At 41.0% G+C, this 25,825-nt stretch overlaps 1 pseudogene; it reads right to left on the bottom strand.

The window, feature by feature from the left end:
- Window positions 1-24,778, bottom strand: part of LOC111550678 — a 61,241-nt pseudogene extending 36,463 nt beyond the window's left edge.
- Between the last annotated feature and the right edge of the window lie 1,047 nt (window positions 24,779-25,825).

The following is a 25,825-nucleotide window of genomic DNA, read 5'->3' as shown; positions in this document are numbered from 1 at the left end:
TCTTTCTTTCTTTCTTTCTTTCTTTCTTTCTTTCTTTCTTTCTCTTTCTTTTCTTTCTTTCTTTCGTAGAGACAGGGTCTCACTGTGTGACCCGGGCTGGTCTTGAACAGCTGGCCTCAAGCAATTCTCTCCCTTGGCCAAGTATCTTTCTCAATGAGAGTTCTGAGCTTCCTGTTCCCTTCTCTTCAATAGTCTTGTGTGTGCCCAGCTGGTAGGGTCCAGCCCACGTTGCTTCAGTGTCACAATCTGGTCCCAGAGGGCATTCTCCCTCTCTGAGGGTCCTACTGGACTCTGTGCCAGTGACTCTGCTTCCTGCCTTCCCTCTACATGGCTTTCTCCCTTCCATTTTCTTCTACTGAAATAATCCTGATCGTAATTTTTAAAGTATCTATCCTATAGTGTTGTGATGGAAATTGCATAAATTGTATTGAATCAACTAATGATCGTGGGTTAGATGAGGTTTTGGGTGATTATTATTGGTGTTTTTCAGGGGGCTGTTCAGGCATGATGCTATCCGAAAAACACATTCCCTTTCTCAGCAAGTGGAGTGGATTCTCCTCCTCCTTCATCCTCTCCCAGCACCTTGGCCCTGTGTCTACCATGGAAAGGTCTTTGTTGACAGCCTTTCCCTGGCCCCTGTCATTTCCCTGTGGCAAGGCCATACTTTGCTCCCACCTCCACCCACATAACTGAGCCCAGAGTCAACAAATGATCACACTGAGTGTTTGGGGAGTGAATTTGCTCCCCACCGGTTGAGCTCACAAAGCGTGCATCAGATTCCCCTTCTCTGCTTACCGTAACTCCCCGCGTTCCTCTGTCTTCCTCCTTTCCCGATATGGTTTGGCTGTGCACCCACCCAAATCTTAACTTAAATTGTATCTTCCAGAATTCCCACGTGTTGTGGGAGGGACCCAGTGGGAGGTGATTGAATCATGGGGGCCTGTCTTTCCTGTGCTATTCTCGTAATAGTGACTAAGTCTCACGAGATCTGATGGGTTTATTAGGGATTCCTGCTTTTGCTTCTTCCTCATTCTCTTTTGCTGCCACCATGTAAGAAGTGCCCTTCACCCTCCACCATGATTGTGAGACCTCCCCAGCCATGTGGAGCTGTAAGTCAAATTAAACCTCCTTTTCTTCCCAGTCTCTGATATGTCTTTATCAGCAGTGTGAAAATGGACTAATACATTTTCTTTCTTCTTCTTTCTGTCCATTCTTCTCCCCCATCCTAAGTCAAATGTGGCTGCATCTGTAACCATGGTGAAGGTGATGGCAGAAAGAAAGAGGCATTGAAGTGGAAAATCCTCTATCCTGTTCTTCTAGCCACAGCTCTTAAATGGAGGAAGTTTGGAGGCATTTCGGTCACTGGCTGCTGAGGCCTGGACCTGCACTTTCACCGTTGATCTCTTCGGTTGGTAACAACCAGTCTTTTGCAAAATCAAATGAGAGGAGGCTGAAAAAGAGCTGAGCATTGCTGGTTCCATACGTGAGAACTTTTTATATTGAAATAATAATTCTAGTTTTAAAAGATAGAGCAGGAAGATTAAGACATGTTAACGTGGTGATAGAAAGCCAATAAATCCTGCTAACGCTTTCCAGTTTCGCAATGAAATGTTTTTAGCCATTTTAATGACCAGCTTATAATTAAGAAAAAGATGGTATTTCAAACCTGAAAGATAGAACATATAATTGTTTGAAAGAGTTATAGCCTCTGTCTGGGTAGAGTGGTATAACAGGACTTCCCCTGAGAAATTAAGACCAGTATTGGTCTTGGTTAACCAGGGCAGAACCTGTTAATATGCTTGGGAGTATCGCTAACCTGCTTTATGTAGATAAATACCTGCAGCGTCTGGTAGCAGACCTCATGGTGGGTGCAAAGTGCTTCCTGGAGCTGCTCTGAAAAATGACAGCTCAATTTTATACCAACTTCCCTTGCACGGCCCCAGTCTTCCAAAATGAGGAACAGCAGGCCTTTCCACAAGAATTCCTGTGCTCTCAGTAAGAATTCAAAACCCTGTGCACCAGGAATCTGACTTGGAATGGTGGTGGTTGTACTTCTTGTTTACCTCAAAGTTGGAATATGTTCTATAGACCCGAGGGGTCAGAAAGACCACGAGCAAAGTGAGGAAAATCCAGAGGAGACATAGGCTTTGGGACTTAGATAAGGAGCTCATTTCTATGTGTGTAATAGAGAGGGATTTTGTGAATCATAAACTTAGATTTGTCAGATATGTAACTTTATTTCTTTATAAAGAAAATTTACTTTGCTTTTGAATCTTAATTTCTGTATGTTAAGTGGAAAATCTAATTTTGCTAAACTCTCCTAAATTACTTCTTGTGAAAAAGTCAGTTTCTAGAGAAAAAATAATAAGATCATTCAGCATTCTCCGGTATCTCCCTTCTTGCCTAACTGCCGCAGGTAGTGAGCTCAGTGTTGGGGGGAGGGGTGAGTGAAGTGCTTCTGTGTCATCCCATGTCTGAGGGAGCGGCGTGGAGAGCCACCGTGTCACACTCTCCATACATGGCCCCCGTTAGATGAGCTTCCTTTCCTCTGGTCCTTGTTGTTGATTGCTGATATCTGCTGGTCCTGTCAAAGCCTCCAGCTGCAGGACTCCCCACTCCCATCTCTGCTCCTTTTTCAGCCCAGGTATTTTTGGTTCTGCTGCTCTTCTCTTGTAGTCTCCCTCCTGTCTGACTGGGGGGACAGGACCCGCCACCTACATTCCCCATGCCCTGCTGGGAAGCCGTGGATTCCACTAGTTCTTTGTCAGGCCCGTCCTCTCAGTCTTATTTCTCATCAAAGGTTTAGTGCTGCAGCCAGGTCAGCGCCTGTGCAGACACGGCCTGCCTAAAAGGCTCACATTCTCAGCACAGGTCCATCTGCTGGGTTCTCTTTTAGTTTAAAAAGAAGTCCACTCAGAAACATAATTCTTTGTTTTATGCTACATGATTTTCCTTCTGAGTTAATGAATAACTCTGAACCAGTGGGTGGAGGTCATAAAATGTTAAGAAAATAGTGCTGTAATAAACATTCATGTGCGTGTGCCTATATAGTAGAATGATTTATATTCCTACCAACTCAAATGCCCATCAATGATAGACTAAATAAAGAAAATGTGGTACCTATACACCATGGAATACTATGCAGCCATAAAAAAGGAATGAGATATGTTTTCTGCAGGGCCATGGATGAAGATGGAAGCCATCACTCTCAGCAAAGTAACACAGGAACAGAAAACCAAACACTGCAAGTTCTCACTCATAAGTGAGAGTTGAACAACGAGAACACATGGACACAGAGAGGGGAATAACACACACCAGGGCCATTGGTGAATGGGGGGCGAGGGGAAGGAATGAAGAGGACAGGTCTATAGGTGCAGCAAACCACCATGGCACACGTATACCTATGGAACAAACCAGCATGTTCTGCACATGTATCCTGTTTTTTAGGAAAAATGAAGAGAAAGAATTTTTTTTAAACAATGGGAAGAAAAACGGAGAGAAAGGAAAAACACTGTCCTCTTGAAGTAGCACATCACATTTACACAGCAAGTTTAACATGTGTGTGGAAGTATCTGGAAATACTTGGGAACACGCAATGCTCAGGGTACCACAGGGAAAGGCCATCTAGATAAGACTGTCCAGAAGAAAATAAAAACAAAGAATGGAGAAGCATGCCAATGAACATGAGGGTGCTTGGATTTGGGGGACAGGTTAGAGAAAGAAGGAAACAGAGGAGTATGAAGAGATAGCAAAGTCAGAGCTTTTCCACAATCAGCGTGGGAACCAGGGGAGGAGGGAGACAATGGTCCACAACCAGTGGGGGCAGATGTTAGGGACGGGAGAAGGAAAGGTCGACATCACTCATTGACATCAACAATGTACTTTTGTTAGACTAGACACTGTGGAACTCTTCATTCCAGTTTATGGGAAATGTGTTTGCCACATTTTCACAGGAAGAAACGGTGATTCCACTGTGTTCAGAGAGAAAAAAACTCCTTTCCCTGGGATTCCTGGTCTTATAGGTGGAAAAGTTGAGATGCACATCTATTTCCACAGTCTCCATCATGTATTTCTTTCCTTTCAGCGGCTAATACCAGCTTATTGCATGACAGTTTTACCCCATAAATTACAGAACTATAGTTGGGAAATAGTGCATTTAATTATATTTTATTAGAATAAGGAAGACTTTTTTTGTTTATTTAAAATAAAATGACAGAGCAGGAGGGAGAGAGGGAAAGGAAGAGGGAGAAACAGGAAGAGAAAGAAGGAAAAGGAGATGAAAAGAGGAGGAGAGGAAGTAAAGAAGGAGGAAGAGAGGAGGAGAAAGAGAGGAGGAGGAGAGGAGGAGCATCATTCAAATTAGATGGAGAAGGATACAATTGATAGTGCATTGCCCCAGGAAAGTGAAAGTAAGTGGTAGAAAAATACAGGGGAAGAATTTTACTTGCCTGGAGTAAGTAACTTTTCTGCATAAACAGGAAGAGCCAACTATATTTGATTCAAATACATTTGAAGTAAAGAGGGTGTTCCAGCTTTCTGTGAAGAGGCTGTTGGACTACGCTGGTTGCTTAAGATAGGGTTACATTTAGGAAGAATCACTGTCAGGCTGATATGGGGATGAACTGGGAGGAAATAAAGAACATAATTGAATTTAACTAAGGGCCTTGAAGAAAGGCAAGTATCACACTGTAGTTTTCTCTACATTCTGCTTGACACTTATATTTTTTCACTTATAACATTTATATGTTGGGTGTTTTGGTCTCTTAAGTGGGCTAAGTGAAACTTTTACAAGGCACACAGAGCTCAAATAATTGCAGTTGCCATAATCAGGTACTGTTTTCACCAGGAAGGATAAAAAAAGGAAGGGAAGGAGAAGAAAATATTAGTGAGGAATCTATATTTTACTGAGTGTTTCATAGGGAAGATGAAAGAGTGTGTTTACTTTATAGATGCTCTAAGAATACTTCCAGGACCTCTGGGAGCCTCTAATCTTCCTAATACAGCAACTCCCCCTCTTTCTGATCTTCCTCAGCCCACAGCTTTACGTCCACAGCTCCTGCCTTCCTGTTCTCAAATTGCCATTAAGAACATCATTCTCCACCACAGCTCCAGGTCAGTCCCAGTGTGCCCAGCCAGCAAGGGATCTTCCTGGCACGGGAACCTCTGTCCTATGAGGACACTGAAGGAGCTACACGTGACACCATCAACAAAAATTGTCTGTGACATAAAAACTCATATATTTTAACACTGTTGTTTTCTTGCAAATATTACAGAGTAGAAACCTGTAACTTTACATTGACCTAAAACTCTTTAAAGAGGAAAAGTATCCAAAATAAATTGAATAAATCCTGAAACATATCTTCAAAAATACCAATTCCCTTTGGATATATAATCAGCAATATATATCTAGCAATCCTATTACAGATTATGGTCATTTCATTTTTAATTTTTTGAGAAACCTCCATATTGTTATTCATAATGGCTGTACAAGTTTATATTCCTATCAACAGTGTATAAGAGTTCTCTTTTCTCAGCATCCTTCCCAGCTTTTATTATTTTTCTTAAACTAGAGTGAGGTGGTATCTCATTGTGGTTTTGGTTTTTATTTCCCTGATGATAGTGACGTAGAGCATTTTTTCATATATCTGTTGGCCATTTGTATGTCTTCTTTTGAAAAATGTTTATTCATGCGTTTGCTTATTTTAAAATTGGATGTTTTTTTGGGGGGAAGGCAAGATACAGGATCAACCTAAACATCCATCTAATGATGAATGAATAAAATAAATGTGTTATAGATACATATATATAAATATACACATACATATACAATGTGGTACACACATCCCCACACACAAACATACACATATACACACATGTACACAATGGAATACAATTTATCCATAGAAAATAATGAAATCCTATCATTTATGGCAGCATGGATGAACCTGGAGGATGTTACATTAAATAAACTAAGCCAGGCACAGAAAAGCACATAATGCATGATCTCACTCATATGTGGAACCTGAAAAAGCTGATTTCATAGAAGGAGAGATTTCACAGAAGTAGAGAGTAGAACAGTGATTACCAGAAGCTGGGGATGGATGGTAGGGAGGAGAGGGGACCAGGAGAAGCTGGTCAATGGGTACAGAGTTATAATTAGGAAAAATATATTTGTGTGTTTTATCACACAGTAGGGTGACTATAGCAAATGATAGTGTTTCAAGATAGCTAGAAGAGAAGATTTTGAATGTTGCCACCACCAAAAACGATAAATATCTAAAGTGACGAATATGTTAATTACCTCCATTTGCTATACTATGCATACATGCATTGTAACATCATATTGTAGCCCATAAATACCTACAATTATAAATTTTAAAATTGTAAATTTAAGAGTTAAAATAAAAGAGAAAATATAACAATTTACATAGTCCATTGTAATGACTCATTAAATACTAAGTAGCTAGAGATACTTTGGAATTTCTTTTTTTGTGATGTGACATATTTTAACAGCAGACATTAAAACATGTACATAATTATTAAAATCGTTGGGTTTTTACATTTCTTTGTTTTTTAATTACTTTGTTTTAATTTTTTAATTTCAGTAGGTTTTTGGGGAACAGGTGGTATTTGGTTATATGGATACATTCTTTAGTGGTGATTTCTGACATTTTGGTGCACGCATCACCCAAGCAGCGTACATTGTACCCGGTATGTAGTCCTTTATCCCTCACCTCCCTCCCACCCTTTTCTCCAAGTCCCCAAAGTCCAATCTATCATTCTTACGCCACTGCGCCCTCATAGCTTAGCTCCCGCTCATGAGTGAGAACATACAATGTTTGGTTTTCCTTTCCTGAGTTACTTCACTTAGAAAAATGGAGTTTCTTTGACCAATATCTCCTGACTAATAGTTTTCTTTATTTTGCTCCTTGTTATCTACTATAAAGATACTATAACACATGTCCTTCACTTAGACCTTTCCAAATTGTGCAATTATCCCCTTGGGAAAAATTTATGAAAACTAGGATTTCTGTAATGTCAAAGGGAAAAGTGTCATTTTCTTTTGTATCTCGTGGACTGCCTGAAGAAAAACCTTACAAATAATAGATGTTTAATAAATATTGGCTGAATAGAATAAATTCATGAGTAAATTAGTGGTTGGTAAATTAATGATTGGTTACTAGATGGCACTACTTATTTGCATAGAACAATCATGCAAGAATTACAAAGACATAAATAACAAGGCGTGAAATATACAGGGTAAAAAACATAAGTAAATAAAACATATAAATTTCCCCCTGATAAATATATCTGAAAATGTTGATAAATTATTATTACCCATAGTCGTATTCTAAGTGGAAAAAAGAATATGAAAGAAAATGGTGTTTTTACTTTTTTACTGTACTGTACAATTGGTATGTACTGAGCATTTCTTCTCTAAAGAAAATTTCAATTTTTTTCTATGACAGCTGGAAGGTGACATATTTGGAAGGGTAAAGAATATAAAGAAATACTGCCACAATTAAACATGTGAGGCAACTCTCACACTGATACATCTTTTAAAAACCTGCCATGTACAAATTAAATTAACATATTTGGTGTTGTTTTACAACTGTATTAATAATCGTTTTATTTTTAAAGAATTTTTATTGTATATATTTAAGGTGTGGAACATAAAATTTGGATATGACTATACATAAGTCATTGCTACTGTCAAGTAAATTAAAATGCCCATCACTTCATATCGTTTTCCTCCATCCCTCCCTTCCTTTCCTTTCCTTTCCTTTCTTTCCTTCCTTCCTTCCTTCCTTCCTTCCTTCCTTCCTTCCTTCCTTCCTTCTTTCCTTCCTTCCTTCCTTCTTTCCTTCCCCTATCTTTATTTCTTTCTTTCTCTTTCCTTCCTTGCTTCCCTTCCTGTCTCCCTCCTTTCCTCTCTCTCTTCTTTCTTTCTTACACATATCTTGGCAAATATCTTGACTATAGTCCTTATGTTGTTCCTTAGGTCTCTCAGAATTATTTATCCTATATAACTGTAATGTTGCCTGTTAAGAACTCCCACCATGAGAAATGAAAAAACGGCTATGTACAAATAATATAATTTATAAATATAAATGACAGATTATTTGGAATAAACGTGTGTTCTATATAAAGATGTTTGCTGATGATATACTTACCACTCCTCTCCCAAATCTTGAGATATTTAAAAGGTAAGAGTAACAATAGCTTACACTAAAATCCCGGGGAGTTGGTGACATCAACAAAGTAGAGCTCTCATGAGTTGGAAGGCATTGTAATGCACAAAAGAACAGATTCATGGCAAAACCCAGTGAAACCTAGGAGATTGTAATTCTAAAGAAACACACATACACACAAAGGTCCCTTGAAAATATGTTTTCTTGTTTATTTTTGCTGTAGAAGCCTAAAATAATCTCACAATAAGAAGCTGCAACTACTTTGAGAAGGAATAAGCCACAAGGCAGTTAGTTAAGGCCTTAATGGAGGTTAGAGAAATTAAGTTCTCAGTCTAAAATTCCTTAACTCATCCAAGGCCAAAATCTCAAACAGAGCTCTTCAAGTAGGTTGTAACCTCCAGGAAGATTCCAAAAGTAGATCTAGGGGTTGGAGGGGAAGTAAGGCAGGGCACGAGGTAAATCGAAGCTGCTCCTAGCGGTGGGAAACCACCACAACCAAAATACTCGTCTCCTGCCAAGGAGACATTACCACATTATTTTTTCTCAGACTTAGTTATTTTAGAACAATTTTATATTTCAGCAAACGTGAGAGAAAAGTCCAAAGGGTTTCCATATATTGCCTGCCCTCACACGTACACAGCATCCCTCATTATCAACATTTCCCACCAAAGTTTTCCCTATTGCAAGCTCCCACAAAATAATAAAAACTAACACCCTTTTGCCTGGAATCCATATGTACTGCTAGGAGAATATGTATTGTTACTTGTTCTAAGGATATCACACCACTCAGAATAAATGATCAACGAAGGTAGTTTAACCATCCATTCTTTCAACTAATGTTTGTGGGCATCTGTTATTGGCTAGGTGCTGCTGCAGACACTGGAGATATCACAGTGAGCAGATACAACTTAAATCTTTGAACAGATCTCCACAATTCACCACTCAGCAGTCTCAATTTTAGGCATTTATCTAAAAGAGATGAAAACTCATTTTCACCAACTGACTTGTTCAAGAATACTCCTAGCAGCTTTTTAAGAACAGCCTATACCAGGAAAAACACATACATATAAATAGGAGAATGGATAAACAAATTGTGCTGTATTCTGAATGGAATACTACTAGGCAATGCAAGGAATAAACTACTGATATAAACTTAACATTTTTGAATAGCGAGAATATTATTATGAGGGAAAAAGCCACACATACATATGAAATTCTAGAAATAATAAATCTAATCTACAGTAACAGAAATCACAATCACTATTGCACTGGGTTGATACTGGCTGGTGAGACAGGGATTGATGGAAGGAGCATAGGGAACTTTCTGGAAAGACGCAAACGTTCTCTCCTTTTATTGAAATGGCAGTTATATGGGTGTCTCATTTGTCAAGGCTCATAAAAATGTACCTAAAAAGTATACATTTTATTATATGTCAATTACATATCAATTAAAAAGTGATACCATTTCATATAAAAGTGGTCTTTTTTTCATAATGGCTATACTAATTTACACTCTCACCAACAGTGTATGTGTTACCCGTCCTCCAAATTCTTGCCAGCAAGCATTTTTTATTTCTGTCTTTTTGATACAAACCATTTTAACTGGGATGAGATTATTTCTCATTGTGGTTTTCGTTTGCATTTCTCTGATTAGTGACATTGAGCTTTTTTTAAAAAAAAAAAGTCTTAATCATTTGTATGTCTGAGAAATGTCTATTCTGGCCTTTTGCCCTTTTTGTTGTTTGTTTGTTTTTTGAGACAGAGTTTCACACTTGTTGCCAAGGCTGGGGTGCATTGGCATGATCTCAGCTCACTGCAACCTCTGCCTCCCGGGTTCAAGTGATTCTCCTGACTCAGCCTCCTGAGTAGCTGGGATTACAGGCATGTACCACCATGCCCAGCTAATTTTGTATTTTTAGTAGTGATGGGGTTTCTCCATGTTAGTCAGCTGGTCTTGTACTCCCGGCCTCAGGTGATCTGCCCGCCTTGGCCTCCCAAAAGTACTGGGATTACAAGCATGAGCCACCGTGCCCAGGCTTTTGCCCATTTTTAAATCAGTTCTTTTTTCTATTGAATTGAGTTCCTTGTCAATTCCGATTATTACTCTCTTATTGGATTGTGTGTTAGTCTGTTACCACAATGCTGACAAAGACATTCCTGAGACTTAGTAATTTATAAAGGAAAAGAGATTTGAGTTCCAAGTGGCTGGGGAGGTCTCAGAGTCATGGCAGAAGGCAAAAGGCACGTTTTACATGGTGGCAGACAAGAGAGAATTGAGAGCCAAGTGAAAGGGGTTTCCCCTTAAAACCATCAGATCTCATGAGACTTGTTCGTTAATACGAGAACAGAATGGGGAAATTGCCCCCACGATTCAAGTATCTCCCATTGGGTCCCCCCCACAATATGTGAGAATTTTGGGAGCTACAATTCAAGGTGAGATTTGTGTGGGGACACAGCCAAACCATATAAGATGGAAGTTTGCAAATATTATCTTCCATCTGTAGCTTGTCTCTTCACTTTGCTGATTATTTCCTTTGCTGTATCTATTTAAAAAAGGAAATTTAAAAAGTAGTCTGAAAAATTCAGAAAGATCAGACAGTGAATGACACAACAAATGGATGAAAATGCCAGGCTGTGCTGTTCGGAGTTTGTCCTGTAGGTGATGCAGATGTGCTGGAGAATTTGCAGCAGGGCTTCCCTCCAGTGAGTTATGCATTACAAGGGGGTGACTCCTGTGATCACGTGGAGAGCAGTCAGGGAGCCCCAAGCAGAATCCACAGGAGAAATGGCGAGATCCTCACAGGAGGATGGAGATGATTTTAAGGGGTAGAATGTTTGGATATTATTTAACAGTCTTGGGAGTTGATGGGATGTTTTAGACGGAGAAAAAGGAGTTGGTGATGGCTCTAAGTTAGGTGGGCTGGGTGAGGAGTTGCGCTGGAATTGAGCAATGGACCATAGGGACTTGGGCTGGAAATGAGTGAGTGACAACATGACAGGCAGCATCAAAAACTCAGTCATTGAGTTTTTGAGATGAAGGCAAGATTAGAACAGGAGCATATTTGAGTGAGAAGATCATGAATTTACTTTGGAAAATATTGACTTCCAAGTGAAAAGAATTGAGTACCATGGCACCTGGCCAACATGGTCAAACCCTGTCTCTACCTAAAATACAAAAATTAGCCAGGCGTGGTGGCAGTTGCCTGTAATCCCAGCTACTTGAGAGACTGAGGCAGGAGAATTGCTTGAAACTGTAAGGCGGAGGTTGCAGTGAGCCGAGATCAGGCCACTGCATTCCAGCCTGGGCAACGAGAACTAAACTCCATCTCAAAATTAAAATAAAATAAAATAAAATAAGAATTGAGTACCATGGCACAGAGAAAGCTGGCTTTATAATTTCAAGCAGATGACAAATGAAGTAGGTATAAGAAGGAAAAAAAAGAAAATAGACAATTTGATTAGTATTTAAGTTAATTCGTTCAGATAGCACACACACAAAAAAACGGTAGCACAAAGGGGATCACAGAGCCTCTACCCTTAATATTATGGGTTGGCATTCTTTGTGACACTTGATTTGAAGAGGTTTTTATTAGTCTCAATGTGTTCTGCAACCCAACAGGTTAAGAATTAATAGAGAATATGCTGAAGCAGAGTAAGGGTGAATACAATTGTATGTAAAAATCTCTTTTTTTCCCCCAGTAAAGTAGTAATCAAACTCATTTGAAAGTGAACCAACAAAAATGCATTAGAGAGGCAGAAGAAGGTGGAAAGAATATAGAACAGCTGCTGTGGAGAACTAGAAAGAGTCTGCTCAAGATTAATTAAAGATACCAGTGAGTATCATTGAGGACTCACTGACTGATCCCAAAAGCAGTATGTTTTTTAGAGGTTTTGTTAAGAGACACCGTAAGTGGATAAGTATGTATCTCCTCTCTGTGACCTCTTTTAGGTAAAGAAGACGCATTTGTACATGTGAGTTGATTTGTTTTCTAACATTATATTATATAATTTTATAGCCCTGACTTGTATTGCAATGATTAACCCAAATACAGACTTTCTATTAGAATATACTTTAGAATACCTGAAAATGTTTACATTAAAAATCCTTAAACGTTGGATAAAGCAAACAATTTCTTTGAAGTAAACACTTCACCAATCCTACAAATGTCACTGATCAAAGCCAGCAGTATTAGAGATTTAAGCTGAAACTAAGTAGCACACTGAAGCAAGGAAGATTTTTAAAGCCGTAAAACCATAATCCTCTATTAAAATATGGGATTCCATTGCTTTGTCAAATTTGAGAGGTGTAGTTTTACCGGGAAGTCGATAAAAGCCTCAGAAGGAAGGTGACAGAGGATGACAAGTCAGAGTGTTTTTCATAAGTAGAGAGAGGAAGAGTGCTTTGCTTGGTATTAAGCACTTTATTCTTTAGGGAGGCTTGTGAAATAAAAATAATGTAAGTGGATTCCACTTTTATCAGATACAAGTGATCTTACTATCTTTCAAAGTGTCAAATTACTTCACAATGAATGGAGTAGATACGTTGCTAATACTTTGAAACTATTTCTTGAACACTTGATATTATCCAGCTTACCTTTGGTAAAAAAAAAAAAAAAAAATGCATTTATGTGGAGAATAAAATGTGCTATAAAATCTTGAGCAATAAGAAATGAATATAGAGAAGATTGTATCAAAATAGCTATATACCCAGTAAATAGTGAGATAAACACTGGAAAGATTGTATACTTTCAATTTTTAAATGGAATATTATATATATATACACATCTATATTTTATATTATATATATATAATATTTGAAAGATATCTTTAACAAAAATAAATATTTAGTAAACAATTTGCCACACAATACTAAAAACAGTAAAAATTATTTACTGAGACAAGTATTAGAATGGCCAAAGCACAGAATATGATGAAACCAAATGCTGACAGAAGTGTGGAGCAATCAGAACGCACATTCAGCACCAGTGGAAATGCAAAATATCACAACACTTTGGAACGAAGTTGGCAGTTTCTTACAAAACTGAATATAATCTTACCATATGCATTAGTCAGGGTTGTCTAGAGGGACAAAATTAATGGAATACACAGACACACACACACACATATGTATGTACATACATATGCGCATATATATATATACACACACACACATACACACACACGAGTTTATTAAGTATTAACTCACATGATCACCAGGTCCCACAATAGGCCATCTGCAGGCTGAGCAGCAAAGAGAGCCAGTCCAAGTTCCAAAACTTAAGAACTTGGAGTCCAATGTTCAAGGGCAGGAAGTACCCAGCCCAGGAGAAAGATGTAGGCTGGGAGGCTAAGCCAGTATTGCCTTTTCATGTTTTTCTGCCTGCTTTATATTCGCTGGCAGCTGTTTAGATGGTGCCCATCCAGATTAAGGGTGGGTCTGCCTTCCCCAGCCACTGACTCAAATATTAATCTCCTTTGGCAACACCCTCACAGACACACCCAGGATCAATACTTTGCATCCTTCAATCTAATCAAGTCGACACTCGATGTTAACCATCACAAATCCACCCCTTGTCAACTTGAACCCATACACATCTCATGAGATCATACATCATCTTCAAATAAAAACAATAATAAGCTCATAATTACACCTAACATAATACAACTATCCTTCATACAACTGGAAATGCACCAATCCCCAACCCGAATACTATTACATTAAGTTAACAACACTTAAAAGCTGATATGAAGTCAATAAATCTTATACTACATGATAAAAGGAAAAGGAAATAAAATGAAGATGTTTTCTTAGTACAAGCGTATACATGCACAAACATGTTTGTAACAAAAGAAGGAGGAAATACTCATGACAATTCTGCAGCTGGTCATGTGGTTGTAGCTAGTATTGATGATGACCTTCTTCTACTACCCATTCTGTATTCTCTTTGCATTCAGGAAGCACCTCAGCAGGTCATTTTTTTTCCCAGTGGAGTGATCCAAACCTTCATTCCTAAAGGGTCTGGGCCATTTGTAGTCCTGCCTGGGCAGAGCTATTGTAGTTTCTCATTGACCTTAATCACAGGGCATGGTGATACTAAGGGACACCCTAACTTTATCCACTGAACTGAGGAGCAACCAACCAACTTCATTATGTTCCTTGGTTCTCCACATACGGTCAAATGTATTATGTACAGAGTCACTAAACTCCTTGCCTCTCACGAGCAATGAAGCAGGAGTTTCAAATGCATTTACTTTACATAACTCTCTAAACAGTTCACGCCAAGGACTGCCAGTGTTCTCCACTCTATTAGAAGTAGAGTCCTTAGCATTTTGGTGTCTAATCATATTAAGCAGCCAACTCCAGAAACCCCCAAATGAATAAAAGAACTCCATCCTTAATCTATTCCTCTAGAACCACTCCTGGTACCCAAATCTGTATTAGTCAGGGTTCTCTAAAGAGACAGAACTAACAGGATAGATATGTATATAAAGGGGGAGGTTATTAAGTATTAACTCACATGATCACAAGGTCCCACAATAGGCTGTCTACAAGCTAAGGAGCAAGGAAAGTCAGTCTGAGTCCCAATACTTAAGGACTAGGAGTCCAATGTTCGAGTGCAGGAAGGGCCCAGCACAGGAGAAAGATGTAGTCTGGGAGCCTAGAGCAGTCTCATCTTTTCACATTTTTCTGCCTGCTTTATATTCCTGCTGCACTGGCAGCTGATGACGGGGTATCCCCCAGATAAAGGGTGAGCCTGCCTTTCTCAGCCCACTGACTCAAATGTTAATCTCCTTTGGCAACACCCTCACAGACACACCCAGAATCAGTATTTTGCATCCTTCAATCCAACCAAGTTGACAGTATTAACCATCACACCATATGTCCCTAGTGGAGGCCCACCTTCAAACCAGGGATAGTCTGAAGCCTGGGGGCCTGGCTGACACACCAGAATGGGAACTTACGGTGGTTTTTCTGGCCACCCATGGCTGCCCATGAACCACTCAGTGTGTACTTCCTTCCCTCTGAAGCTCATAAAAACCCTGGACTCAGACAAACTAGAAGAGATGCCTGGATGATCTGCCTGCAGAGAGGAGCTTCCCATTCCAGGGTCTCCTCTGTGCTGAGAGCCAGGCAGATGTAGAGACTACCAGCTGCAGAGAGGAGCTACCCACTCCAGGGTCTTCTCTCTGCTGAGAACTGAACACTCATCAGGACACACTGCCTGTGGAGAGCAGCTACCCAATGCGGGTCTCCTCTGAGCTGTTCTGTTGCCCAATAAAGCTCCTCTTCACCTTGCTTACCTTCCACTTGTCTGTGTATCTTATTCTTCTGGACAAAGGACAAGAACTTGGGACCTGCTGAATGGTGGGGCTAAAAGAGCTGTAATACAAACAGGGCTGAAATACACCACTTACTCACCATATTGCCGGCAAAAACAAGTAAAGAAGAGAGAAGGGGAGAAGAGTTGTGGCCCTTTGGGGAGTCCAGACCTAGGAACTCCCCACGCCAGGGCTGTGACACCCATTCTGGGGCTCTGCGGTTCCTGGTATCTCCAAGCTTGCAAGAGCCACTGTGTTCTCTGGCGCCAGCTGTCGAGCTTGCTGTGGTACACCTGGTCCAGCTGGAGCCTTACAGGGAGCTGGCACCTGTGCTGGTGTCTGTAGCTGCCTCCTCCTCCGCAGCTGGTGTGCCTGGCTGTGTGCAGTGGCTGAACCCCATGCTTGCTTGCTTACACACCCCTCATAGCTCTGCACCTGGCACACCCTTGGCAGGCATGACATTCAGGTTGGTAGCACAAGATGAATGCAGACTGCCAGGATAAGTGGGCAGAATGAGCCCAGCAGGCCTGAGTAAAAACTTGGGCAAAAGGCCACCAACCACAGAGGATTCTGGCTGGCAAAGTGATACCGCAAGGATCCCGTGACAATATCACCTCATGTCCATTAGAATAGGTATTTTCAAAGGAAAAGCAAAAGAAAGAAGGAAGGAAGGGAGGGAGAGAAGAATGGAGGGAGACAGGGAAGAAGGGAGGGAGAAAAGTATAAAGAAGAGAGGACGGAAGGAAGAAAAGAAAGAGACGGAAGGAAGGAAGGGAGGGAGGGAGGGAGGGGAGGAAGAAAGAGACAGACAAAAGAGAGAAAGGAAAAGAAAAAAAGAAAGAAAAAAGAGATAGAAAAGAGAAAAAGAAAGAAAGAAAAGAAAAAAAAGACAGGAAAGAAAGAAAGAAGAAAGAAAGAAAGAAAGGAAGGAAGGAAGAGAGAAAAAAGTGGGAAGGAGAGAGAAAGAATAACCAGAGTTGGCAAGAATGTGGAGATACTGGAACTCTCGTGTATTGTTGGTGGGGATGTAAAAGGGTGTCACCATGATGGAAAATAGTATAGTGGTTTCTCAAAAAGTCAATAGAATCATCATGATCCACCACAGTATGCTGGACATGCTGAATATCCACACGTAAAAAAATGAAGTCAGAGTCATACCTCACCCCATATTCAAAAAGGATTTGGATATACCTGGGTATACTTCCAAAAGCAGGCTCGTGAAGAGATATTTGCATACTTATGTTCATAATGGCATTATTCACAGTAGCCAAAAGGCGGAAGGAATCCAAATGAAGAAGAATCAACACAATGTGGTACATATGTGCTAGTATACACATGTTGCAATAAACATTCTTTTGTAAACATTTCATACGTTTGTTATATTTTATTATTAACTTCTATATGTATACTATGAATAGAGAAAAGAGCTAGTACTAATTTTATAATTTAAATTTATTTTTAATATGTCTTTTGGGGGATGTTACATATGTAATCAATTATCTAATTGTTCCATGGATATAATAAAATGAATATTTTCTATATACCTATTAGGATGGTTGTTCATTTCATCCATTTCTTTACTTATATTTTTGGCTATTATAATTAATTGGGATAGATTTAAATGTCCCGATACAGTTTTCTTTTCCAAGTTTTATTTGAATTTTTAACGATTTGTCTCTGAAAATGTTTGCCTTCATAGTGCTTTTTTTTTAATTTTTGATTTTTGGGGGCACCTAGGCCTTTGTACTGTCTTTGATCTTCTCGAATCAGTATTAGTTTTGCGCTTCTGCTATTTACTCACATCCCACCTTTTTGTTTTAGTATTTAACTGCCCATCTCTTCATATTACACTTCATAAAATGTAACTTAATATAGTTCTTATAAATTCCCTTTAACAAGCAGTTGGCCCGTTACTATTTAGTGAGCCCTATTATACTCGGTTCCTTGTATTGTATGCGTGCCTGCTACTTATTTGTCATTGCCCTTTCACCTGTACTTGATAATTGACTAATTTAAAAGCTCACTGTATTTTGCCTTCTCTCATTTGCTAATTTGGAATTGGTACTATATGCTACTATTATTTTAGAGGACAAAAATGTCCTTTGCTAAAGTAAAGATAGAGTTAAATCCTGATTATGTTAGTGGGGCTATCTGTGGCATTTTCTTGTGTTATATTGCTTTCTTAGAGTCTTTTTTGCTTATTTGGTGAAAATTTGCAGAAGGACAAGGGCAATTATTCACAGTTGCGTAGCTAGTGCTTGGGGCATAATAAACACCCAATAAATATCTGTTGACTAATAAAGATTGTATCTGTGAACCTTCTGGAATCATATATATGTGTGTAAATATGTATACATACGTATGTATATATGTACACATATGTATGTATATATGTGTACATATATATACATATGTACATAAACACATTTACACAGTATAATGCTTAAAAACACTAATTACAAAAAATAGATGATCTAAAGTAACACTGAAATTTCTAAAAAATCTCAGATATGCTAATAAAATAAAATTGTGTGTACCTGAAAACACACTTAACTGTTTATATGTATAAACAATAAATAATTTTTGTTATAAAAATTTAGCACCCTCTGAACCACTTCTAGTGAGTGTAATGTGGGTGTTGGCTTGAACATACAAAACTAAGCTGTTCTGGTTTCCCTTGTAAACCCACATGGGAAACCTGCCTTTACCCTGACTAACAACTTGGATGCTATGCAAGTCATCTGGCAAAAGTGCCATTTAGTGAACTGTGTTTGCAATTTCCTAAATGGCAGCCATGAGGCCTGAGCACAATTACGACTCCTCCCTAAATGATGGGAAAATCTCCACTAATTAGGCCTAGATGCTTTTATGTATTAATGACATTACTAAGAAAAAATACTTTAATTAAAAGTTAAGTGTATTTGAAGATAAAAAGGCCATCACTGAATCCAGTTGTTTGTTACTGTTTATAATAGACTTTCTTTACATTAAATGGCAAAAGAGTAATGTGTTCATATTAGAATTGCATTAACATTACACTGAAGTAAACAGGAGGAGGAGCAGCTGCTTTCTGTTTGCAAGTACATTCTTGCAAAATCGTGAAACTGTGCAGAACTTCTGGCACATTTGATGTACCCTGTATACTCTAAGTCAGAAGTGTTGACAGTCTCCTAAGTTGAATTCACAGAGTTAGTAACATGATCATTAAAGGTGATCTTTACATGGCCTTCAAATTATTTACTGTTTCATTTATTAAATGTATGCTTTTACCCAGTACCTGTAACAGAGCAGGTTCTGCATGACCATTCACTCCATCAGTCTGAGTCCCACGCAGGATCTCACTCTGTTGCCCAGACTGGAGTACAGTGGCATGATCATAGCTTGCTGCAACCTCGACCTCCTGGACTCAAGCAATCCTCCGCCTCAACTTCCAGAGTAGCTGGGACTACAGATGCTTGCCATCACACCTGGCTAATATTTTAGTTTTTTGTTAGGACGAGGCATTGCTATGTTGCCTAGGCTTGTCTTGATCTCCTGTGCTCAAGCTATCCTTCTGCCTCAGCCTCCCAAAGTACTAGGATTGCAGGCCTGAGCCACCCTGTGTGGCTGGTAAACTACTCTTTAGTATTAATCTTATAACCAATTTTTGGAAAACACATATCCAGGTCATGTCATAGCATCTGCGACTTTAAAGAATAAGTGTTTAAAATAATCTTTGTTTAACCTTATGAGCTAAACAAAATTGGAAGCCCTGAGGGAGTGGCTACAAGAGCTGAACCTGCAACCATGCATATAATCATCAATCACACAATCTAGAAATGACTTAGGACCTATCAGGTGATTCGCTTTCTGCTGGGCACTTAGCATAACAAGATCCATCTTGTTTCCTCCTCACAAGGATCCTTCAAGGTACGTAATTACATAAGGGCACAAGGACACATGCAAATAATTACAGCGTGATGTGATGAGTGCTTTGTTAGAGACAAGGGACAGACATGGAAACCCCGTTTTAGGATGCATGCACTGTTTTTTTCTTAGTTAAGATGCCCTATGCATGTTAATAACTATTGCCCGCAAATGCCTCTTCTAATAAAAACACTGGGATCACGCTGGGTCTCCCAAACAATGGCTTCCCAGGACATGGATGGGGCCTGGGTGAGTGCAGAGGTGCCAAGGTGATGTCGGGAAAGGGTTTAAAGAGCAAGAATCAACTATTTTCAACCCACTGCTGAGCTCTATGTTCTCAGAACTCTGAAGGATTGCAGCGTCTTTCTTATGGCAATGAGAGCTGTTGTGGTCTATCCTGGCTCTCCTGGAACTATCTGTGAAATGAGAGAGTCAGTGAGTGAACCAGTTGCCCTGTAGCCTCCTCACCTTTCTGCTGGGAACCCCGGGCCTGTTGCTGGCAGCCGACCCTGCCGACCCTGCCGTGGTCCCTGCTAGCCCAGTGCGGGGTGAGATCAGCTCCCTCAGGGCTCAACTTTTGAGTTGGGTGTTGTACCCCTTCTCCCTGAAGAGGCCGTGGCTTATGCAAAATTAACAACCAAATTGAGAAAAAATATGAATTCATCTAAACTCACAAGCTGAACTCATCAGTCCTATTCACCTTATTTCAAATTTCACTCTTAACAGGGGTACAATTTAGAGTGCTATTATCTGGGGTATTTTTTTTTTTTCAGTTCAAAAACAAAACTACATGCATATTACTGGCGAGCCAGAGATACTCTGTCCTGTTAGGGACACCTCTTCTCATCTGTGCTTTGAGAAAGGCTCTCAAATTTGGAACGTGAAGCTGTTCTTACTGCAGGAAGGCCAGGTGTGTGGGCAATTGTCCATCACGCCAACAGGGAGTCAGAGCAAATAGGGGGTTACTCTTCCTTTTCACCACTTACCAAGGAATTTAATCCTCATTTACTCATCAGTGAGTCAACATGGCACTGGGGCTTAAATTGCAGCGTTGCGGAAGGCCAAATGTCAGGCGTGGTACCTGAATACAGGACTAGTTTTCAACCGGTCAGTGAATAGGGAGTCTGTTATTGGATTTGGATCGTGTTAACTGTGGGGTCAATCTGGTGTCAATGCTGGGTTAGTAAACAAGGGGGATTTTTTTTTTTTTAGTTAAAAGTGTGAGGAGACAAACATATTTACTATTCTGGACTCAGTCTCTTCCCTTGTCAAAACCTGCCCTTGGGAAGCTGCTAGAATTTGTTCCCGTTAAAATGGTGACTGAATGCTAACAGTGACAATAAGGAAGACACACACACACACACAAATGATAAAGAGTGCCTAATATGTCCTACACATTGCATTAGGTGTCTTTTTATTTCCTTTATTTTCCTGCTCACGAAGCCTGGAGAACAGATGCCGCTATCTCCATTTCAGAGCTAGGCAACTGAGGCCCTGAGACGGCTGGGGACTGTCCAGAGTCTCACATCCCCGTCCTCCTGCACATCTGGGTGGAACTCAATTCCAGATCTCCCCCTGTCCTGCCCACCAGTGGCTGTGAGAACACAGGGACCCTGTGTGTGTGTGTGTGTCATGCGAATAGCTTCCAGAATACTGGCTGCCACATAGCAGGCATTCAATAAATATGTTTGCAGATGTCAAATGCTTGTCTTTCCCTGTCCTATTCTCATCTTTACCTTCTGGAGCTGGTAATAATAATAGCAAACATTCAGCATGCACTTACTCTATGCCAAGCACTGACCTTTATACACATTTTTTATGTGATAGATTCTCCGTAAAGCTTTGTAGGAGAATGTCACATTCTAAGCTGGGTCTCTCCAACCTAACATGTCCATGGACCGTCCTGGCTGCACTCCCCAGCCCCCTGTTCAATACAGGCCGCATTCACACAGTAAAACCCAGAGACTTCGTCTGCTGTGGGAAGCATGCCCCCTGCATGAAATAATCAGTCCCTCTGCATTGATGAATTGCTCTCTTCTGGGGCATTTGACCCTGCTGTGGGTGTGAGAGGAAAAGAGACTTAGAAGAATTGGAAAATATAAGAAGTCTAAATGATTCACTATCAGGAAGATTATTTAGTTACAAGTTTTGCAGAGTGGAAACAATGACCAACACCTTTTCAGCCCTGATTTCCAGTAACAGGGAAACAAAATAAAAGAACAGATTCTCGCCCTAATGTCCGGTGGTTTTGGACAAGTCACAGATCTCTGGAGCCTCAGTTTCCTCCCCTTCTGCCTAGTTTGTGAGGGTTGAAGACACAGGGGTCAAGATCTAATTTTTCCATGCCTAGTAAAACAAGTGTTGGCTGAGAGCGGGCAGGGCAGGGCAGGAACTGATTTCACTCTGTGGATGATGCTGGCAAACCTAAGAAAGGGTCTCACTCTGTCATCCAGGCTGGACTGCAGTGGTACAATCGCGGCTCATTGCAGCCTTGACCTCCTGGGCTCAAGCGATCTTTCCACCTCAGCCTCCTGAGTAGCTGGGTCCACAGGCATGTCACCATGCTCACCTAATTTTCAATTTTTTTTTGTAGACTTAGCTTCTTCTAGAGCCACCTTTAAAACATGTCCCTCTTGTTTACTGGAGTGGCAAAAATGCCTGAAGATGGTTTCTTGCTGAAGCCAGGGGCAGGGCCACGTGGCTTACTGACGTCAGCAGAGCTCAGTGTACTAAAGGCTGCATGACTCCACCTCAGAATCAAGGGGCAGAGACCCTGTCACAAAGTTTCTACTGATTCATTCACGAACATGAATCACACCTGACACGTTTATTTTATTGTGACAAGAATATTTAGGGTGAGATCTATGCTCTGAATACATTTGGAAGGGCACAGGCACTATCGGTGCCTCTAGGTACAGTGTGACCCAGCAGGGCTCTTGCATACCTGAGAATTTAGGACCACTGATGAGAAGCTCCCAATCCCCCTCGTCCCCCAGCCCCGGTCCTATGAGGTTGACTCTTTTAGATATTTTAGATTCCTCATGTCAGTGGTATCAGGCAGTGTCTGTCCTTCTGTGCCTCGAGTGGCGTAATGTCCTCCAGGGCCATTTGTGTTATGGCAGATGACAGGATGTTCTTCTTTTCAAAGGCTAAATAATATTCCATTGTCTCTGTGTGTGTGTGTGTGTGTGTGTGTGTGTGTGTGTACACCCCACACTTTTAAAAAGCCAGAGTTTTTAGACATATAGATTAGCCAAGTTTTACACAATAGTGATGTTAGTGCTTGATATACCTGGGTCGGGTCTAAATCCCACCTCATTCTTCCAGTCACCCAACCTGTGTCAGTCCTGGCTCCCTGCACCCCTCGTGGGGCTGCTGCAGTGATGCCACCTCCTATGGTGGGCTGAAAATGAGCCGAGCTGGTGTTCCTGAAGGTTGCACAGGTGTCAGGGCAGCTAGTGCTCTCATTATGATCACACTCTTCCACCACTAGAGACCAGTATCAGACATGGTGCTTCTCGCACCACGGCTGTGTAGAGTCCCGGGCTCTTGCTCTTCTTCTGCAGTGGACGGCCACTCCTAGGATCTGTTTCTTGGTACGGGGTGATAAAACCCCTTCTGTGGTTTCAGAGTCTCCCAGAGCTCCATGAGTCTTTGTTCTTCTTCCCATTGACGTTGTTCTGTGGGCATGAATTGTACAAATTTGTCTCTTGAATTAACTTCCAATACATTAATAATCAGAACTGACTTCTTTCTCCTGACGCGCGGTTGTACACATGATCTACTTTACCTCTCACACGATTTTCATCCACTTTGTATTAATTTTGGTGTTCCCAGCTCATCTATTTCCCTTTTAGTTTTCCTTTCTATGTTGATGAAAAATAGGAGATAATTCCAGTAAATAGCCTCATCTTCACAGTTTATACATTATAGACGCAAACAGAAGTTTAGAGAGAACTTTTTTCTTGAAATATAAAACATTAAGCGGACATATGAGATGGCCTTATTAAGAAGGACATTCCAACTAAGGAGTCATCTGCCATGGGAACCTCTGAATTTATGTACTGAGAAGATAATTCAGAAATCTTTTGATTTTTTTTCAGTGAAGTATCAATGTAGTGGTGTCAGCCTCTTCCTCTAAAATCTCTATTTGCCACTGAGCTGGTTTCATGCTGGTTTTATAAATCATAGTTTATGGAGCTTGAGGTGTGTTATTCTTAGAAAGTTGTGGAGAGGAATTCTGGTGTGCAGATGTAGATTGCTCTCCCCAGCTGGTTTTGAATAAGACAATTATCACAGATTCTTACTCACAACTCCTAAATACAGTTGAATCTTGGAATGTCTGAAAATAAACACTTATTTATTTCTTGCCATCTTGGTTTAAAATTATAGGATGCTTTACAATGGTTTCTCTGTGCTAAAGGTGCCTAAATTATGTTCTATCTTTCCCTTTTATTATTAAACATTTATTTTTAGGTGAAAGAGAAATGAGTGTGTGAGGGGGATGCAGGCTGGGTCCCATGGAGCCTTTCCTCTCTGATCATTTAGAAGCCATGGCAGGGGGTTTGCTGTCATTGTCTTCATCCCGGTTTCTCAGGAATGTGTGCCATTCATCACAGGTGCACGTGGAGGTGGGCGGCTCAGTGCACATCTACCACCTCTGCTCTAAAATAACTCATGCACATCCATCTGGCTCTGGGTCTGAAGTGTCACCTGGTGTGTGAGGGATGGCATACGAGCAAGATGCAAGTCTTAGAAGGCAGCATTCTAGAGCCCTGCCAGCCAGCTCCCCCACCCCACCCCGTTCCAGGTATCGTCCCCTTCCTCAGGTAACAACACTTTGTCTAGGTCTTCAGAACTGAGACGAGGGGCTGGTCAGAAAACAGCACTTCCTATCCCACAGTTTGGGAGCTCACAGGAGTTGATCTCCAAACCCTCCTTCTAGAAAGAACAGAAAGAATGAAAGAAAAAGGAAAACAGGTAAAGTGCATTGATGCTGAAAGTAGAGAGGCTTCAGGCACAGGCCCGCCACTCCAGGCACCCTCCTTGCTGCAGGGTGGACAGTCCAGCCTGGGCCACATCCTCAAAGACTGGCTCACGATGCCCCCCGAGAAAGCCAGCTTTGGCAGGCAGGAGGGACATCCGCAGGGATAGTCCCGGCCTTCACCACCTGCAGAGTTCATCTGGAGAGGCGGAACGGGTGCCACTGCTTCCTCTCTATGGAGATGACTTTCTTGTGTCTTTATTCCTGCTGCTCGGGGCCTGGGAGAAGCAGTAAGGCCATAACTGATCAAACATCACCCAGGCAAGCGGGGTCTTCTCTGACCTTGTTCCTTACTAAGAAGGGCTCACCTCGACATGGAGGAACTCCTTCCTGAATGGGGACACTGCCCGGGTTCAGTGAGGACCGCTGTGTCAGTGCGCCTTTTGCTGCTTGGGCTCAGAGTGGCACGGTATCTCTGGCTGCCCTGAGTGGGCCCTGGTAAGTGGACATTCCTGAGATATTTGCTCAAGGGAAAACAGCTCTTTAATTTCCTCTGAACAAACTTTGTGTCCTTTTTCATAGTCAAAAGAAGGGATTCACCATACGCACCTGAACATAAAGCTTTAACCTAATTAACATTACCCTTAATTTCATATTTTTCTATCACTGGGAGCTGCGTAGCGCTGGTTTATCACAGGTATTAAGACAGGAAGACTCTACTCTCATTGAGTAGACTTAGTGAGAAAGCAAATCAGGCATTGGCATTTGAAGAACAGCCCAAGGCAACTGGCATGGGTTTTCTGAAGGTCCTTCAGTCGTGAGGCCTCTGTAGAAACCCTGCCCACCCGCCTTCAGACCTGGCTCTGGTTGACTTCATGTGAGCTAAACTCCAGCCCAGCAGACGTCTTGGGCTGCCTGCACATGTGGCCCGTTTTCACACCCGTGTGTCTTTGCACCACTCTTCCTCTACCAGGCCCTGCCTCCCTGCCCTTTCTCTATATGAGGCCCATTTCAGCCTTTTCCTTATTTGACACATTGTCTGACCACACCTCAGTCAGGTTATTTCACTGCTTTCTCTTTTGTTATCTCAGAACACAGTGCTTGTGTCTCTCACGGGCACTCTTCTTCCTTCTGCCTTTTCTATCTTTTCCTGGGGTCTATCCTGGTCTGGGGGGCAGCGCTGATGCCTTCCCCACCATTGTATTCCCTGGAGTGCATGGCACAGTGCCTGGCACCAGGGAGGTGTTCAACACAGGCTGGCTTTTCTTATCCAGTATGCCAAAAATGTCACTTACGTGTGTGCAAAACTTTACAGCTAACGTATACAGCAGACATGACCTCTTTTTCTACTGCAAATCAAAATCTCCATGTTTTCTTTAAATGGCAACATAATTAATGAAGTTATTTTAATTAGTTTCAATCT

Source organism: Piliocolobus tephrosceles, chromosome 18 (genome assembly GCF_002776525.5).
Source record: "Piliocolobus tephrosceles isolate RC106 chromosome 18, ASM277652v3, whole genome shotgun sequence".
Lineage (NCBI taxonomy): Eukaryota > Metazoa > Chordata > Mammalia > Primates > Cercopithecidae > Piliocolobus > Piliocolobus tephrosceles.
The sequence above is the reverse complement of the archived record's forward strand: the minus strand, read 5'-3'. Positions and strand labels throughout refer to the sequence as shown.